The sequence below is a fragment of the Quercus suber genome, unplaced genomic scaffold (assembly GCF_002906115.3).
Source record: "Quercus suber isolate HL8 unplaced genomic scaffold, Cork oak 2.0 scaffold_659, whole genome shotgun sequence".
Classification (NCBI taxonomy): domain Eukaryota; kingdom Viridiplantae; phylum Streptophyta; class Magnoliopsida; order Fagales; family Fagaceae; genus Quercus; species Quercus suber.
Window position 1 is genome coordinate 6,622 of NW_027070100.1, and position 20,262 is coordinate 26,883.

At 33.1% G+C, this 20,262-nt stretch overlaps 1 pseudogene; it reads left to right on the top strand.

Annotated features, from left to right (window-relative positions):
* The first annotated feature begins 3,945 nt into the window (after nt 1-3,945).
* Nucleotides 3,946-8,510, top strand: LOC112007638 (CMP-sialic acid transporter 2-like; annotated as a pseudogene).
* Nucleotides 8,511-20,262: the final 11,752 nt, after the last annotated feature.

Consider the following 20,262-nt stretch of genomic DNA (forward strand, 5'->3'; position numbering starts at 1 on the left):
AGATAGGTTTGTTCTGTCTTGACAGTTTTTCTTAAGAGACAAGTATAGCAAGACATAGTTCAAAACTGAAATTCACGACTATTATGCATGATGAAGTAATGGGTTATAAGGGCAACAACCTGCAGCTTTGTGGTTGGTGCACATTTGAGGAGTGTATTTTGAGAAAGGCTAAATTCATAACATGGTTTTTTTACAACACACCTCCTTCGAATTCATTACAAAGATGCAAAGGTTTTACTATATTATCAATAAGAAATGCTGCTTTTAAATGCTAAGTTACGCTACGGGCACAAACTTTTCCTTCTGGTTATCAACACCATTGGTCAAGCTTACAAGAATTCATAGTCTGACACAACATTGATATTTTGAGGTCATGCACACAGGTTCCATTATATCAGAGTTAGGCTTCATAAAAGTTCTTTTTGGGGGATTAATAACATGATATACAGAAGAAAAGCAAATTCAACTAACAGTCCTTCCAAGACTGATCATGCATATTTATTCTGTTGAACTCCTAGACATTTTACAATAATTTTCTGAATTGAACTAATAGAATATTAACCATATTCCCTCTTCTTCTTTCAAATTTTTGAAAATGAGATAGGTTGGACACTTTTGTTGATATTCTTTAAACTGACCCAAATTTACACACAATCTTCCCATTTAAGTTCAACACTTATAAAGAATCCAATAACCCTTGACAAAAGTTCACTTAATCTTTCAACCAAGTTGTGGACATTGAGCAAACCCGAACTCAAATTCATTAACTATCTAACGTTATCAAAAAATTGTTTATTTGGCAAAAGTTTACAATTTCAATCCATTATCCCAACTACAATTGATCTTTAAATCTGTGCGCCAAACAACTGACAAGCAGTGTGTTCTACTACCAACAAAACTAAAGATATCCTCCAACATCAAATCAATAAAAAAAGAAGAGAAATTTATATCTAATCTATCATTATCTAACCTTTGCACCTTCTTAACCTTTGCGTGGGAGCTTTGGACACACTACAAGAGCAAAGAAATTGAGCCTCAAACCTTTCACTCCATCTTGTTTGAAAATCCTCATTTATTCCAATATCGAACTATCATAGACTCCATAAAATTCAAATCGTCAATCATCTTCTTGTCCTTACAATCTAGTTTGGATGAAACTATTGCCTTCAATATATTAATATTCTCCCCTATACCCTTCAGCATCTCCTCAGATTGCTTGATACCACATTTGTAGGCAGCCAGTTCCACCTTCATAAAGTCCTGTGATTCCGGATGAAGTTGATGACTCATAATAGATTCCAAATGCAGAGCTATCACAATGATTTGATCAGAGAGTAGATCTAGAAGTTGCTCGAGGAATTTATCTATTAGGTCATCAATTGGGCTTCTTATTTTCAAGAGTTTTTTCAGATTTCTTTTCTCAATTTTTTCCTTTTTCGGTAACTTGATAATCTTTTTAATACTAAGACCATCGAGTTTAGACATGAATCGTCCAATCTTGTCTGCCCATTGTTCATTCCCCGACATCATTAACATCAAATCATCCATCAAACGAGACAGCTCAATCCTAAGTTCAGCTACTTGAACCTTCATACCATTCAGAACCTTGAATAATTTATCAGATTTCTTACACTCTTTTACGCAATCCATCAAACTCTTCTTTCCACTCTCTCTTGCTTTCTTGAATCCTTCTTCACATTTACGCCTCAGTACTTGCAAATTTAGTTCTGAAACCTCAACACCTTCTTCATTCTTGACTCTTACACCACTACCTGCATCATCCATTGTTATACTTGCGCGTAAATCTTGTTCCAATCTTTTAACTGATGAGTCTGACCCCATCTTCTCTTCAATTTCCTTTATCAAAAATAATCCAAAGATGTGTCTCGACACTGCATCACTGCTAGCTCCTGCAGGGTTGCTACCTCCGCCACCTCCAAGAAGAGTATCATTGAGACGCTGCCATAGAATTTGAAACTCATTGTAGCTCCCCTGACTCTCCCTGTTTCTGACAGGAGCTTTTTCTTGAAAGCCAGGCCTTGTTCGAGAGTCGATGAACCTTTTTCTGGAGTCTTGTATGTTTATCTGCAGTGCCAGAATACGCATGATCATTAGGCTAGTAGGTTCATGCAATGCTTGCATGTAATGAAACAACTCGTTAACTCTGGAGAAGTCAAGATCAAACTTGTCTTGATCTTGTTTAGGTTTAGCCATTGATATATCTATCTCTACAAGAGCTCTTGAGAGGGAGAAGGGTGTTTGTATGTTTGAGAAATAAAGGACAGAGTGAATAATTAGTGCAGAAATGTTGAAGAGTTTTTGTGAGAGAGCCCCAAGATAAAGGGTTTTATAGGGGGTGGCTGTTTCAGTTATTTTCAGTTATGAGTAAGAGATTACATCACCTGTGGGTGATATATTATTTGGTGCACTTTGGCTTTGCTGAGATAAGAGACTAATGAGTGGAGCTCAGTCTTGTATGTATTTCAAATCAGAATGTAAATGAACTTAATGATGGCACCTGCTGGCTTTAGCTAAATATTTTTGGTGACAGTGGTAGAAGATAAATTCTAAACCATATAGACTTTTTTATTTTTGCTTTTTAAAATTTTAAAATTTTTATTATTATTATTATTATGTTGCCTTAATAACTTAATTTCTTTGCTGTTTGTTTTTTTGATAACCATATAGATTTTTTTTTTTCACTTTATTATTATTTTTAAATAAAAATTATGTCCTTTTTTTAAATAATTATTTGCCTTATAAACTTACTTAATTTCTTTGCTGTTTGTTTATTTTTTATCTTTTTTAATAATAAAATTATGACCTTTAGCCACTTGTAAAACAGAACATCAATAGGGCAAGTCTCCTGTTAGTAACAGCCCTGTAAAGTTGCATGTGATTAATAGAATTAACCATGTTCAAAATGGAACTACTCGTGCAAAATAGAATTAGTACACATGGGTCAGTTACATATCAGATTAGGAGATTAGTTACAACTCGGCCTAAATTTCCCTACTAATAGAATATAGTGGGGTAAGTTTTTCCAATCATGATAGTTAGAAAAGAAAGAAAAAATTAGAATTTTTCTACCATTCAAAAAGCTTCAATTTGTAGCATGCATTCTATTTTAATATTGTTATCTTTAATATTGTTACATTATAAATTTAACTGTTAGAAGTTTTTGTTTAATTATTAATTGTTAAAAAGGTTTGAAAAAAGCCATATTTGGGTCATCAACATGGCAACTTGGCCTATTTGTTAAAAGGTTACCCAAATTGTGTTGCTTAGTTGGTTGTTAGGCTTGATGGGTCTTAAAAGTTAAAACTGTTAATAAATAGAATGTGTATGGGTTGACCTATATATGGTTAAACATGAATTGCCAATCTTATGTAAAACCTCCTAATCATTCTTAATTTTAGTATCTCTGTCTACTAGTACATATTTGAGTCGAACTTGGTGCTTCTTATAAACTAGTTTATAACTTTTTTATTTTTATTTTTATTATTTGCAGGTCTCACTTGAGTTATCTATTTACTTTATTTAATTTTTACTTTTTATTTATAGCACTTTCACTAAAAGGTTTTTAGCAAAAAAACTAGATAAATTGTTCCTAAATTGACACCATCTTGAGCCCTTAATGTTTTTATTGAAAATATGGACGAGTACCATTTGAATTATTTCAAGACACTTTACTATATATATCTTTTAAATTTGATTTTTATTTTCATTGTTGAGAAGCTTCTTTTAAATTTGATTTCTTTTGAAAACCAAAGAATAATAATGCATACAGAAAAATATTATTTGTATTATTAAGCTGAGTTGCACTTTGTTAGTTTGTCTCGTGTTTTCAGAAAACGCGCCTTTGCTATCTAGCCATGTGAATCCAAAACAGAATCTGAGAGAGAGAGAGAGAGAGAGAGAGACTTCTGAAGAGGACACAAAGATATGGAAATGGAATATAGAAAACTCAAAGATCAAGTACCTTTCTTTTTCTCTTCACTCATGTGGTACCCATATATGTACCCATCTATTTAGTGTGGGTTTGGATAGGAAGGTTAGTTGCGGTGCGTTTTCCAGCTTCGCGTTTTCTCTTTTTTTTTTTTTTTGTTTTTTGCCGCACTTGTTGACTTTGGGGGACAAAATTCACTGTGCATGCACTGTTCACGCAATATTTAATATTAAAAGTGGGTCCCACAACACTATTCACACATTTAAAAATTATTTTGCTACAGTATTTTCAGCAACAATCAGTTTTTATCAACTTTTAGCAACAATAAGTGCTATCCAAATGGACCCTTAATTTATGGACAAAGTTTCGCTACAAGCTTGGTTGCAGGATTGTAGCCAATAGCTACAATTCCCAAAAAAAAAAATATGATTACATATTTTGAAAATCTAAATAATTATGTCAAATTTCGTGCTAATTAGATATTATTTACTATTTTATTAATAAACTTATCTTTTGTGCATAATTTTAGGCTATGAAAAATTAAAAATTTAAACATTTGATTAATAATATAACTATTAATATTTGATTTTTTTGGAAATTTTGTAAACATGAAGAATATAAGAAGAAAATTTAATCTAATGGAGAAATTCACATCTAATAAAAAGATGTTAAATAAGTTTTTAACCAAATTTTCTCCTTAATTTATATATTTATTTTTTTTTGGGAAAAGGGTGAAGATGGTAATGGTGGTGTAGACATCATAGAAAGCTAGAAAGCTCTTTCAGTGACTAATGTGGCCACCTTGGGAGATACCACCATTGACTGGTCCAAATGGAAGCTCAAGTATATATATATATATATATATTTCAAATTCTAATCAAAACCCAAGTTTTAATTTATAGAGACTAGCAAGTAAATTATATAATTTTGTTTGTTTTAATTTGTTATAGGATCATTGTAGTAGTTGCATTGACACTTCTTACGAGCTCGCAAAGTATACTTATTGTGGTCTAAAAGAAATGGCAAGTACGAGTATAGTATTACCACTACAAATTTTATGGTAAGCACAAGAATAATTTTCAGAAAAAAAAAAAAAGACATCAATCAATGTTTCAAGTGTAATTTATGTGCAACATTCAATTTGCTAGGTCTCAGGTTCAATCTTACCTATCAAATGAATAGATATATGTCATTATTTTAGGTAATCAAAGAAATGGGTATTGATTTATTCACTCTCTTATTGAATTAGGTAGAGACTTTGAAATGTGGGTTATCACTTTTAGCCTTGGCAAGAATATGGAGAACTGGAGAAGTGAAGGTGTTAGTGAAGATAACAAGTTTTCCTTGTTTGTTTTTATGCTAAGTTTTCATAATACTTGTGATTTAATGTTCTCATTAAGTTAGAATGATCATATTCAGAATAAATTATTCTGTACACTCGACTTACTTCACATAATGGTGGGTCCGATCTGTAGGGCTCACGTGTAGAGCTCACTCTGACGTGAGAGGAGGGCATATTGATATTACACAGCGTGCACCAAATGATTTCACCATATCTAAGAAGAAATGCACATTTTGTTTCATCCTAGTTTTTCAACTATATTTTTAGTTTGAGTTCACATTTTTATTCCAATCATATCTCTATTTATTTTTTGTTTCTTGTTCTGCCTTTGAACTAGGTTGAGTACAACATTTGATGAAGTTATTGTATGCCCCCATTACTTTACCTAGTAAAAAAATCTGCTCCAGGTTAGTTGTGGAAATCGCTTTTAATTTTATTTTTGGTAGTCACAATTCCATTGGTATTCTTGCTTGCTGAAGTTTGATTAATGTGTGTTCTTCTCTTTTATGTTGCAGTACCACATCCTTCAGCGTCTAGATGCCGCAGGTTATCAAATACTTAAAAAAAACTGAATATTATCAGTACTTGCGTTTTGTATAGAATTATACTTAAGAAGAAGTAAGTCCTTACCATCATTTACATTGGATTTTTTTCATTTCATCATGGAAAACGTTTGCAAAAGCCCCTTAACAAATACAGTGAAGATGGAAGAGTCATAATAATTCATTTGGTTTACAACTTTACATGTCATCTTGTTGATACTCTTAGAAATATTTAATGTTAAGAATGTTGGCCCAAACAGGAGAAAGAGATCAAACAAAATTGGTTCCTTTTTTTTTCTTTTTCTTTGTCTAGTTTATAAATTCAAAAACATATTTGGAATGTGAAATGCATCCATGAGCATGAATATATGTACTAATTTAGCTGCTCTTGGGCTATGTATCTGAGGACTGAGAGTGAAAGATTAAGGAAAAAAGCCAATTTAAACAAATTAAGAATTTAAGCCATACCAATTAGGACTGCAAAATTTTTATTGAGTTTTGCGTTCCAATTATATATTCTTTCAGGTTAAGCAATATGCAATGGGTGGCTTTAATTCAACTATGTATTGGGTGCATCATTACTCAGCTAAAAACAAAGTAAGATTTCTCACACATCTTATTTATGGACTGTTTCAGACTTGTTACTTGTTTTTTGAGTTTTGGAATGTTGATCTTAAAGATACTATTGAAATTTTCACATGTACAATCCCATACTGATGGATGTGTGATTCATGTCTATGTTACAGGACAAGATGTAGTCTAGTAATGAATGAAAATATTATTTACTAAATCTAATATCACTTTTATGAAGTGATGATATCTTGGTGCATACAGCCATGTGCTTGAGAAGTAGGAATTACTGAACATCATTTCTAACTATATTATTTGTATAATCTTTTCTTGAAATTCAAATTTTTTTTTTTTTTTCTACTTTCAACTAATTGTCTTTGCCTTAGAAGATTACATTGTTTTTGCAGTTCTGATGATGTTTTTCTAACTCCTGTTCAAGGTTGGGTGATGGCCAATGTGAGTTAACCAAAAATTTAGATACTCTTAATACAACAATGAAGAAAAAAGAAAAACCAGAGGAAAACATTTTATAGCTTAAGGTTCTTGTTATCATAATTGGGGGTGATTTCTTTGCAGGTCATGGCACTCTTAAGTGGTTTTGCAGGAGTGTACACTGAGGTGAGCTTTTTAAGTACACAGTTTGCACTCTAGTTCTTCTGAACTACAATTCATGTCTGTCATTTAGTCATTTACTGTTTGAATCCTAACCCTACAAAACTTGATCAATGATTGGGTTGATTTTTGTTAATTGATAGATTTTGTAAGACTGATTGAAGTTTTTTAGTGATCCATTGAGTTAAAAAAGTGAAAACTCTCAGTAGAGTGATCCATTGCTTATGATTTTCATTTTTCACAGGCTATAATGAAAAAGCGTCCTTCGAGAAACATAAATGTGCAAAACTTCTGGTTATATATATTTGGTATGGTTTTTAATGCTGTTGCTATGATGACCCAAGATTTTGATGCAGTGATGAACAAGTAATTCTAGTCTCTCTCTCTCTTTTTTAAATGCAGTGATGAACAATTAATTCTAGTCTCTGTTTCTGATTCTCCTCTTACAATCGGTCTATCCTCTCCACTTTCCCCCTGTGAAGGCATTATTTAAAAGATTCTTTACTGCCTTAGAAGTGGAATATTCTTCTTTTCTGATTAGAATTGAAGAACTTTTAGTTTAGAAGTTAGTGTCTTTTTTTCAGGGGATTCTTCTATGGATATTTATTACAGTTCTCATGATTCTCAATCAGGCACAAAGGTATCTTAAATATCTCATTTGGCTTCGTAAAATGTAGCTTATTTGCACGCTTTAGCTTTTGCTTAGTCCTAGATTTCTCACTCCCTGTCCTTTAATACAATCTGCTTAAATTGTCTTATGTGCAGTGGCCTTGCTGTATCTATGGTAATGAAGTATGCTGACAATATTGTGAAGGTATGCCAGTCAGGGAAATATGACCTTGAATCTTGTGAGACATTAACAGAAATGCATTTACGTGATTTTATATAATGCCCTGAAATATTCCTTGGCATTTCATAGCGAGATTTCTTTTGCAATCGTTAGTTATTTTTCAGCCCATAAAAGTGAAAAGACATCTGCCATCCTTCATTTTCTGCACTTTGCGATTGAAGTTCCCATTTTTATTAGCTTCCTCATGCTGTGCTGGTGTATTCTACTTCAGTGGCAATGCTTTTCACAGCATTGGTTTCTTCTTATATATTCGGATTTAATCTTTCGCTTGCCTTCATCGCTGGCACAATGTAAGTTACTTCTGGTTACATGGTTCATCTCCCTCCTATGTATTCTTTAATCATGCTATGAACAACTCGGTCATTTTTCTGTTGTTCTGGCATGCATTTATATAATGTTGGGATTGATGAATGATGACGCCATAATTACTTGTTTTTAACAGTAATAACTATTGAAAGCTTGATGGTAGTTATGTTTAATTACTTTATTTCTCTTGCTTTCAGCAATGTAATCCTCTGTGTTTATCAACATGCTGTTGGGAAGCAAGATGACTCCATACCAGCTCTGCCCCAATATGCTCAGTGTAAAGGTTCTCATCCCTCGCCTCACCTCTCCTCTATGATGATTTTGAACAGATGGCCATGAAATCAGTAATGTACCTGTATTTTAAAGTTATTATTAATTCAAGATCAGGATTCGAACAATTCTGGTTTTCAGTGTTTGCTTCGACCTTTGTTTTTTTGTGCGTGTATGTGTGTGTGCGTGCGTGTAAAATTACAATAAAAGTTTACTCAAATGTTGGTATATGATTTGACAAGCTTCATCTGTAAAACCTCTTTGATCAATAACATCTAAGAATTTTGAGGCTTCGGCCTTCATTTTGCTTGTTTTGCCAAACCAACTTGCTGATTGAGTCATGCTTGAGATTTGGTTTTAAGGCAGGGCTGTGAGATGGAAGGCTAAAAGCAATAAAAATTCAAGCAAATCAATAAAAATGGTCTTTTAGACCATTTTGTGTTTTAAAATGGGACTATGGGAGGAGTGCTTCGTTTAGAAACATTGAATGAGAAAGTACTGTAATTCACTTGTTTTAATAGGAAGTATAAAGATAAAATTTAGATGCAGTTCTTTTAAGTATTGTAGGTAGCTTTTCATTGAATTCAACCGAATAATATATTACTAAGCAATAAAGCAAAACAATATTATCTTTTGTAAATATTAATTATATTCAATTGTGTAGGTTATTGGTCAATGCAAAAGTAAATTACAATACCTAAAGTCTTTTTATGAAAAGTACAACACCTAAACTAATTGTATTAAAGTTTTAACAAATTATATAAAACTAGTCACATACCCACGTGATACGTGGGAATATACAACTAGTTTGTAGCGCGGTATAATGTATGATTTTTCTCCAAAACGTATTGGAGATATTATTCTAAAATTATTTTCCATCTCTCCATCTCTACAAATATATCATTCTATTATTTTGAGTTTTTTTTTTTTTTTTCTTTTGAAAAACTTAGGTGCATTAATTTGATTGATATTATTCCATTTTTTTTGTGATAAAAGATAGAAATACTATTCTTTTTTCAAGTGATCTATATTATTCAAACTTTTGTATAGTTTGTTATGATTTTTTTTTCTACACCTAAATTTTTAAGTTCCAAAATTAATTATTTGAATTTCTCATTCTCTTAAGAAGATTATCATGATAACCAAACCTCATCACAAATTTACAATTGATATTATTCAAATAATTTTCAGATACATTCAAATACATAATTATGTAAATTGTATTTTGATATAAACTCAAATTCTCACTTCTAAAATATCTAAATATTAATTCAAATCAAAACTATAAGAGGGATAGAGAGTACATGTGATAAATAACTTAAAAAACACACCACCAAAGTGTGTCAATAAATATATATATATATATATATATCAATATAAAATAGAGTTGCAAGAAAGAATTACTAAGAGAGAGAGAGAGAGAGAGAGAGAGAGAGAGAGAGAATATATATATATATATCAATATAAAATAGAGTTGCAAGAAAGAATTACTAAGAGAGAGAGAGAGAGAGAGAGAGAGAGAGAGAAATAATCACATTTTTTGGGAAGAGAATGTGAGACAAATTACAAAATTATATAAAAGAAGATGAGTAGAAGAATATTCAAAAGAAAATGTATAGTTGTAAATATCAAATTATCCAAGTCATGATGTGTATTAGGGTATCATTGAATCATTTTGTAATTTCATTGGATAAAATGTAACCAAAAAAAAAAAAAAGATAAAAAAAATTAAAATATAACCAAATCATGTCAACCTAAAGTGGAGTTAAATATAAAAATTCATCAATCTAAATTAGAGGTGTAATAAAGAATTAAAAATCCATCAAGAGAAAGAAAATCCATCAAGAGAGTATTCACCTTTTTGTGTGAGAAAAATATGGATTGAATGGAAGAGAAAAAACAAATTTTTATAGTAAAAAAAATGAGGAGAAGAAGAGTCAAAATGAAAGGAAGATGAAGGGATAGAGAAATTGTAAGGTCAAAGTATAGAGTAGTAGGGAGATAAAAAGGTAAAAGTAAGTAAATGTTGAAAAATGTGTAATTGTAAAGTGGGAAATTAATAAGGAGAAAAATAATTTAAAAGGAGAGAGAAAATGTTGAAAATACGTTGATGATGTGACGCTAATGTGGCTCAAGAGGAGTGCAGCAACATTAAATGCTGCATTTCAATTTTTAGATATATATAGACTAGTAAGTTGTCTGTGCGACGCACAGATAATTTTATGATATTTTAGGTAAAATAGTTTTAGAGAATGCTGTATATATATATATTTATAAAGAAAATGTAAACTAAATTAGATCAAAGAAACATATACATTTTGACATATTAAAATTTAGTTTAGTAGTTTCACTCCACATTTGTAGCCTTCTCAAGATAAGATTATTTTTTAAGAAAATCATGAAACCAAAATTAAATGCTAAAGAGTAATAGGACCATAAAAATCAACTAATTTGTATTGTGTTCATAGATTGCATACCATGAAATAAAAGTATACCCAAGTCTCTCACCATCTTTCACTCATTGATAGTGAAATATTAAGATATGGTGTGGGCAAGTGTGTATGTAGTGTCTTATAAATGATTTAAAATCATAGTAGAATATGACTTTATATTGCGAACTTAAATATTCTCTCCACTTTTATACCAAAAAAAATAATAATAATAACTATCCAACCAAATTACCTAAGCCTAAATCATATTTAAGCCCATAATTTAAAAAGAAAAAAGAAAAAAAAAAACAAACTTATAGGGGGTTTCGACAGCATGATGGTGGTGGGAGGCTAGTATGACGGAGGTAAAGGCCCCTTAGATTCCTCTTCCACTCTCTTACAAATGCTTTGTTAGTCTCAGATCTTTTATTTTGGTAATACTGAAATATTTTATTTCATTTAACAATCCACAATATTTTCGTGTTTCTCTATCTCTCCCTAGAACCTTATTTGGTTAGTTATTACTATTAGTCTTTAATTATCATTATTTTTGCTTTTGTTTTTAATACTTAAAATGTTAAATACAAAATTACATGGTAGGATCTCATGCACTCTTGTATTAGGTTTCTGTTTTTATATATACTAGTTACTAACCCATGCGATGCACGAGAATAGCTATTGAATGAGCTTCTAGGAAAAAAAAAGCCATTATTTTTTAGTTGGAGTAGAAAAAGAAATGCATGAAATTAAAAAATTATATATATTGAAAGAAAAGCACAAAGTTTTATTAGTTAGGCAAAAGAAAACAATGTTATTTTATTTATTTTTTGTGGGAAGAAATAAGAAACAAAATGTTGCGTCTCTAGTATAATTTGTGTTGTATATAAAGGTATATATAAGATAGGTTGTAATATATTTGCCAAAAGGTGTTTATTGAAATATCATAACCCTTTAAATTTGATATACCAAAGGGTGTCTATTAAAATGTCATAACCCTTCATATTGGATATACCAAAATGTGTCTATTGACCGAAAATGTGCATATTGAATGAAAAAGTGTTTATTAACCAAAAATGTGTCTATTGAAAAATAAAAAGGCACCACTGTTCTGTGTTTTTAAATGTATATGTGGCATTAATTTATGTAGCCACATGGAGCAATGAGTAGTGGTCAACCAAAAGTCAAACGTTTCGTTTATATATAAATATATTGATAAGCCAAGAATGTATTGACCCCTTGTGATAAATTAACCAATTGATTTAGCCAAGTTAATTAGTTAATTCAATTTGCATGCAATATGCATGGTAGCATAAACAAATCACCAAATAACTAAATGCAAGGGAAAATAAATTGACATGGTGATTTGTTTACGAATAGAGAAAACCTACACGGCAAAAACTCCACCGGATGATTTTAAGGTTACCACTCCCAAGAATCCACTATTATCAAAACAAGTGGTTACAAGTAAAGGAATCTCAGTACCTTATACCAACCTACAATTGAACCTTTACCTCAATGCCCAATTAGACTTGTTCTGTAGTGACAATCTCTCCTTTTCAATGCACAGCTCCCAATACGTGACTAACCAATAGATGTGCGTATCTCAGTACGTGACTTGATCACCAACTTGAGAAAGATGTTGGCTACAAAGTTCTTCAGTTCATCCAAACGATGAAAATCATGAAACTCCTTGGTCACAAAACCCTAAGGTGTACAAACACAGCAGCTTCTTCAAGAGAAAGAGGAACTAGGGCAAATTCTGTCTCCGGTCACAATTTGCATGAAAAAGACTTTGCTCTACACTTGTGCAACTGTGCCACATTTGACGGCCCTTAAAATAATCCTTATATATGTTTAGAGTTGTGAGAAAAGAAAGCCTAAACACATACTCACGGATTGGAGTGAAATTAGCTTTGAAAAACTAAATTTCGTAAACCTCGATAAATAGCCATCTATCGAGCTAGTTGTCGAGCCACGAGTTGAAACAGCTTTTAAACCTCGATAGATGCTAGTTGTTGAGCTTTAAAAACCAGCACTTCTTCACTTGTTTCTTGAACAGACTTGCATGACTTTAACACTTGAATCTTGAAACCTTGTTCCATGAAGTATTAAATACATCCCAGATCTACCCAATTACAAGTAAAGTGCGTTTTGTCAAAGGATTAGCCAATAATATAAAAATATTGACATATGCTCCTAACATCAAATCACATATGTCCTAACAATCTCGCCATTTTGGAAATCTGTGACAAAACCACAACAGACAAATGAATCATAAATCACTTGTTGAATACAATAAAATCTATCCTAACACAAACTCTTGAAAAATTTTGCAAGAAGATAGTTTATGACGAATAGACTTTGACAACCTGAATTTCTAAAACACTTTAAACAAAACTTATCACGGCATCTTAGTGTGAAACAGAAATAATAGATTGCGTACAATAAATAAGAAACATTTATATAAAGATAGAAAAGAAACTACACATGGAGAGATAGGTGAAAAACATATATCAACATATATATATATATATATATCCAATGATAAGTACAATATAGGTCAAATGGTCACAAGACCAATATACATGAGGTAAATGTAAAATAAAAGAAAAGAAATTACATAAGAACCTCACTACATCCCTCAAAGAATATGGAAACTCCCCCTAACAAAAATCTCCTATACTAATCCTCCTCCTATGTGTATGACTACTCTCATATCAAAACTACTTCCCCTTTTTGTCTCAAGTGACAAAGGGCAAGTATATCAAGTAGACATCTCATTGTCACTAGGTGAGCTAGCATCATCGTCCTTATCAGCATCCTCACTGTCGGAACTATTGTCACTCTCATCCCCAGAGGCTGGCGAAGAAAGAGAGGATGCGACAGTGAAACCACCCATGACAGCCTGTCATCGTGCGATACGACCAACACGAGTGTTCACCTGACACAACTCATCACTGAGAGTGTCAAGGCGAGCATCCATGCGTATAAGTTATGCCATTATGGCCTCAAGTGTCACTCCACCCACTGAAGAAGAAGGAGCAGAGGTGGATGGAGCTGAAGGAGCTACCGTCTCAATCTGCGTCCGCCTTGGGCAAAGTTGAGCATCACTCGATCTAACAGTAGTTGCGTCAATGGCACCCATGACGAAGAAGTGATCGGACGGAGGAAAGGAGACAGAAAAATGGCAAAGAAACCTCGTGATAGCTGAAGGAAAGATGAGTTTATCACGGGTCGCCGTGTCCTTATAGACATCTATGAGAGAAAAGATAAAGTGAGAAGGGAAGTCAATAGAAAGATCCTCAATGAGGGATAACAAAAAGCGAACACGAGGTTCTGTGATAGTGTTATAGTGTGACAAAGGATGAAGGATAAATTTCTTCACCATGTTCAAAAATCTTGGATCTTTAGCAAAGGTTGAGCAACGGGTGTTTTGACGATCACCCCAAGAAGACGGAGTCTCACAAAATAAAGTCATAAGCTCATCTTTGGACACAATCCTTAGACAATCACAATCGGGGTAGTCAGGATATGCTACCCTCGGGACATGGAGCACCTCGGATACAATATCCGGAGTGACCACAATATGCGTACCTTGAACGTGATTAGAAAACTAAGGTGCTAAAGAATCAAATTCATGCATGTTGGAGTAAAACGCTTGTATGATCACGGAGGGACAGGTGACTAGGATGCCACACAGTGACTCCCAACCTCGACTGTAGATGACAGTGGGTAGGTCAGTATTGGAAAAATCTGATAAGATGACTTGGCATTCCGAATGAATGCCTCGTCTATAAAAGTTATCCGAGAAGTCCTTACGGGCCCTCTCATCACTCAATCGAACAGAAGAAGGAGTGGGGTCAGAGAAAGAAGATGCCCCAGAATGCAGAGAGTTCTGGGACAGAGTAGATTTGCTTTTGGGTGCCATGAAGCAACTAACGCAAGAAAAAGAGATAGAGGGAGAGAAAGAGACAATCAAAAAAGTACCAACAACACAATATATATATATAGAATATAGAAACTTAAAGGTACATATGAATGAAAATACATGAACATGTGACATGCAAACTTAAAAACATCGTGGGCTTAGCCCAATCCAAACATACCAGCACAAAACATTGCAACAAATATAACAGACATCTATAATGCATGAAAATATTTTTATAATGCAAGTGAGATGCAATGCATGATGTTTTGAAACTTATTTAAGCAAAACCCATCACAAAAATTTTGCAAAAACTTCACCAATTTTGAAAAACCCTAAAAAATTTTTCAAAAACCCAAAAACCTAGGTCTAATGCATGAAATGCATGAAGAATGAAGGATTTAGGAACCTTACCAGTGACAAAACACTTGATCTAGGTTGAAAATCAACTGAGGATGAAGTTTAGAGTGAGAGAGAGGAGTTTGGGGAGGTGAAGAGACGAAGGCTATTGAGAGAGATCGAAGAGAAGTGAATCTGAAATCGCGCTGCACGTATATATAGGAAATCATAATTCTCGACAGATCGAGAGCTGTTGAGAATTAAAAAGGCGCGAGAAAAAGCTATTGAACAAGCTATCGAGGAGCTGTTCGGAGGTTTCCAAATCAAAGAAACTCGATGGATCGAGGTAGCTATCGAGAATCTATCGAGCATCCAGAAGGTTTCACGATGGATCGAAGTAGCTATCAAGAGTTATTAAGAATGCGATAAAAAGCAGCTGAAGAGTCTCGATAGATAGCTTAGCTATTGAGGTTACCTAAAAATAGTTTTTCAAGGGAAAAAAAACACAGACATGAATACAATCAAACATGCTACATAACCAACAATCTAAACAATGTTTTAAGCTCTCAAAATCATCTCTCAACCAAAAAAAAAAAAAAATCAGCTTTTAGATCCCAAACACACACACACACACACACATACACTAAATAAGTCTAATCAATTTTATATTTCAAAAATAAGTTAAGACAGTTTAGTGAGTATACATTAATACACGTATTCCTTGTGATGGCCAAATTACATTGTACCTGCACATGTATCAAAAGTAGTAAAGAATATTGCGTGTTGTGTGTGAAAAACATAGCAAGATTGCATAGGTGTCTACAAGTTATAACGATTTGAAATATGAGATAATCACTTTAACTCACACACAATTATAACTGTTTGATGGGGACTATCACCTTCGAGGTACATCCTATAACTTCCACATCTCCTAGAATACACGCTTACAATCATATATAAATCATTTTGATCTTTTTGCTTTTATTTTTCTTTGCATATTTTTCTTTTAAGCAAACCATGCATAGGCATATAAGAGATAGAAAAGAAATAGCCAATGATGTTAAGCATTTAACATTCTACTTTTGCTATGCCAAAACATACAAATGTCATTTCATAATTGGCGGGCAACAGTGGTGAAATGGTTATTTATGCATTTCTTTTAGGATTTTTTAGTCATTCCTGTTAAAAAAAGTAATACGAGTGTTAAGTACAAGAGATAACTTATTCTTACTCATCACAAACACGAGCCACAAAACTCACTTACTTAGTTGTGCATAGAGATGCTCATCTAAGCTACAAAAGATACAAAGTTTAGAAAACTTTGTTTCAATGGCCATCCAAGGTACACAAGTACCAATGTACACAAACATACTGTTTTTGTATTTTTTTTTTTCTGATTTTTCAATTTTTATTTTTATTTTTATATGAAAAACAAAATAAGGCAAAACTGAAAAGAAAACAACCAGAAACATATTAAACAAAGCAATGCATAAAACCAGATTGACTCAAAATATGAAAGCAAAACACACAAGTAATGCAAGAAAAAAAAAAGGCGAGAGAGAGAAAAAGTGACAAAATCACTTGAAGCCATTTTCCTTCCACACCTTGGAAAAACCTTTTCATTTAGCAAACCCTTAATTCGATGGTGAGGGGGAAGAGTTGAAACCATTCAAGTTCGAAAGGAATATGAGGGCTTTGAAAAGATCTCCAAGAGGAGCAAAGGAGGATGGAAATTGATTCTGGTTTCCCAACGCGATCATGTTGTTGCTCCGTTGAGTGGCTAACCACTTATAGCAATTAGGTCGAGTATGTCTAGTTGTGCCACAGTGATGATAGAAATGCTGCTTTTTCTGTTTTGGCTTTTGAGTATTTCCCTTCTTAGCCTTAGGGTTCTTAATCTCTTTCTTATCAAGCTTGGGGGGTGCTCCCAAGATAGATTTACCCTTATTTATGTTCTCACCAGCTAATTCATTTTTAACATTATTGTTCCCAGTTTCAACATTATTAGCAGAAGGAACAAAAATAGTAGAACTAGAAGTAGCAATACTAGGAGAAAGGAAATCATAGCCTAAATCGATTCAATCGGAAGCAGATTTCTGAAGACTGAGCATCTTATCAAGCTTTACATTTGAAGTTCTTTCTAACTAGGCTCTAACTTGGAACAGTTCTACCTCAAGCTTTTTGGTCTTTTCAGCCAAGAAATTATTCTCAAATCTCAGTGCTCCAGTGATTTGATTTTCTTCATCAAACTTAGTGGAGATTTCTTCTCGCTCAAGCTCCACTTTACTAAGTTTCTTAGTGGCCAACCTATACAACTTCTCATGCTTTTTTGAGACCTTGTATAACTATGCATAGGTTATGTGGATGTCATCTTGTTCATCCATCTTTTCAAACTTAGACTCCACCAATTCCTCTTCTTCATCCATATCTTCAACAATCCCTTCAGTAGGATTTACAGAGGTAGTGAAGGCATTTAGAATTCCATCATCGTCATTATCGGAATCATCCTCAGACTTAGTGTCACTCAACGTAGCAGCAAGTGCCTTGCTTTTTTCGATAGTCTTGAGATAAGTCGGGCACTCTTGCTTCATGTGACCGAAACCCTGACACCCAAAGCATTTTGGTCCTATGGGAATAGTGTACTGACCACCATCCTTAGCATTCTTCTTCCTTTTGTCTTGACTCTTGAATTGCAAAGAACTGGATTGATTTCAGTCTTTGTCGAATCCTTTCGTGTTGGCATTCTTCATAAACTCCTTGAACTGCCTTATGATATAGGATTTTATCTTAGAATCTTCATCATCTGAAGACTCATCAGTGTCACTGCTTTTGGCCTTCAATGTCATGCTCTTACTCTTTCTTGATTTCCCAATCCTTATTAAACCCAACTCATAAGTCTGTAGATTGCCAACCAATTTTGTCAAAGGAATTTTGTCAATATTCTTTGATTCCTCAATTGCGGTGATCTTAGCATGAAATCTCTCGGGTAGAGATCTGAACACCTTTCTCACAATCTTGGGTTCAGGAATGGTTTTTTCAAGATTAAATGCTGAGTCTACTATGTCCTTGAGCTTGGCATAGAACTCATCAAATGACTCATCCTCTTCCATCTTGATCTCTTCAAAGCTAGTAGTGAGCCTTTGAAGTTTTGAATCCTTGACAGCCTTGGTTCCTTCATAAGTTATCTGAAGAATGGTCCATGATTCCTTAGCAATTTCAGTAGAGGATATCTTCTTGAATTTCTCATTCGTGACTACACTGAATAGAGCATTCAATGTCCTGCTGTTGAAGTTTGCCACCTTGATCTTAGCATCATCCCAGTCGGCTGGTGCTTTTGTAAGCTTAGTCCAACCTATCTCCACAGTTTGCCACACATTTTCATCTAATGACTGCAAGAAAGCTCTCATGCATACTTTCCAGTATACACAGTTAGTGCCATCAAATAAATGAGATATAATTAGAGACTGTCCTCTATCCATGACAAATAGGGATCAATGGATCACACAATAAAAATTAAAACCTAATTAGCGTGTGCCCGCTCTGATACCACTTAATAGGCCAAGAATGTATTGACCCCTTGTGATAAATTAACCAATTGATTTAGCCAAGTTAATTAGTTAATTCAATTTGCATGCAATATACGTGACAGCACAAACAAATCACCAAATAATTAAATGTAGCAAAAAATAAATTGACACAGTGATTTGTTTATAAATGGGGAAAACTTACACGACAAAAACCCCACCGGGTGATTTTAAGGTCATCACTCCCTAGAATCTACTATTATCAAAACAAGCGGTTTCAAGTAAAGGAATCTCAGTACCTTATCCCAACCTACAGTTGAACCCTTACCCCAATACCCAATTAGACATGTTCTGTAGTGACAATCTCTCCTTTTCAATGCATGGCTCCCAGTACGTGACTAACCAATAGATGCGCGGATCCCAATACTCGACTTGATCACCAACTTGAGAAAGATGTTGGCTGCAAAGTTTTTCAGTTCATCTAGACGATGAAGATCATGAAGCTCCTTGATCACAAAACCCTAAGGTGTACAAACACAGCAGTTTCTTCAAGAGAAAGATGAATTAGGGCAAATTCTATCTTCGGTCACAATTTGCATGAACAAGACTTTGCTCTACACTTGTGTAACTGTGCCACCTTTGACGGCCCTTAAAATAATCTTTATATAAGTTTAGAGTTGTGAGAAAAGAAAGCCTAAACACATACTCACAGATTGGAGTGAAATCAGTTCTGAAAAACTGAATTTCATAAACCTCAATAGATAGCCATCTATTGAGCTAGCTATCGAGCCACAGGCTGAAACAGTTTTTTAAACCTCGATTGATGCTAGCTATCGAGTTTTAAAAACTAGCACTTCTTCACTTGTTTCTTAGATAGACTTATATGGGTTTAACACTTGAATCTTGAAACCTTATTCCATGAAGTATTAAACACATCCTAGATCTACCCAATTACAAGTAAAGTACGTTTTGTCAAAAGATTAGCCAATTATATAAAAATATTGACATATGTTTCTAACATCAAATCACAAATGTCCTAACATCTTTAAAATTCATGGTTTAAAAAGATGATTTCCTAATTAATTAAAACATAAATATTATATTAAATTTCTAAAAAATTAATAAAGTTGACTAAAAAAAAAATAGAGAGACATATACACAATTTTTGAAATGTAATTTTACAATTTTTATTCATCAAATAACAAATAAACCTAGGCAAACAAAGAGACATTCTTATAATTTTTGATAACTTCGATATTCGGTGAACCGTTTTAGAAAGGACTTTGACTTGTTTTTACTAAACTACTATATTATTATTAGAGTTACAATTTTTACATAGTTTATTATATTTTGGCAAAGAAGATGTGGATAATGAAAATAAAGATTATTTGTAATATAAGTATGTATATTATATGTCTTATAATTTTTTTGGTGAGATGCATCCCAATATGAAGTATAAATTATGCAAATCTTTGTTCTTTGTTTCAACTTCTGAAGTCTCAATGGTAAAGAAAAAAAAAACCCCACAACTGCTAGCACATTTGAATTCTTTATCAAATATTGGTTCCTTGCTTTCTTTTCATTGAAGCTGATCGACAAAGAAT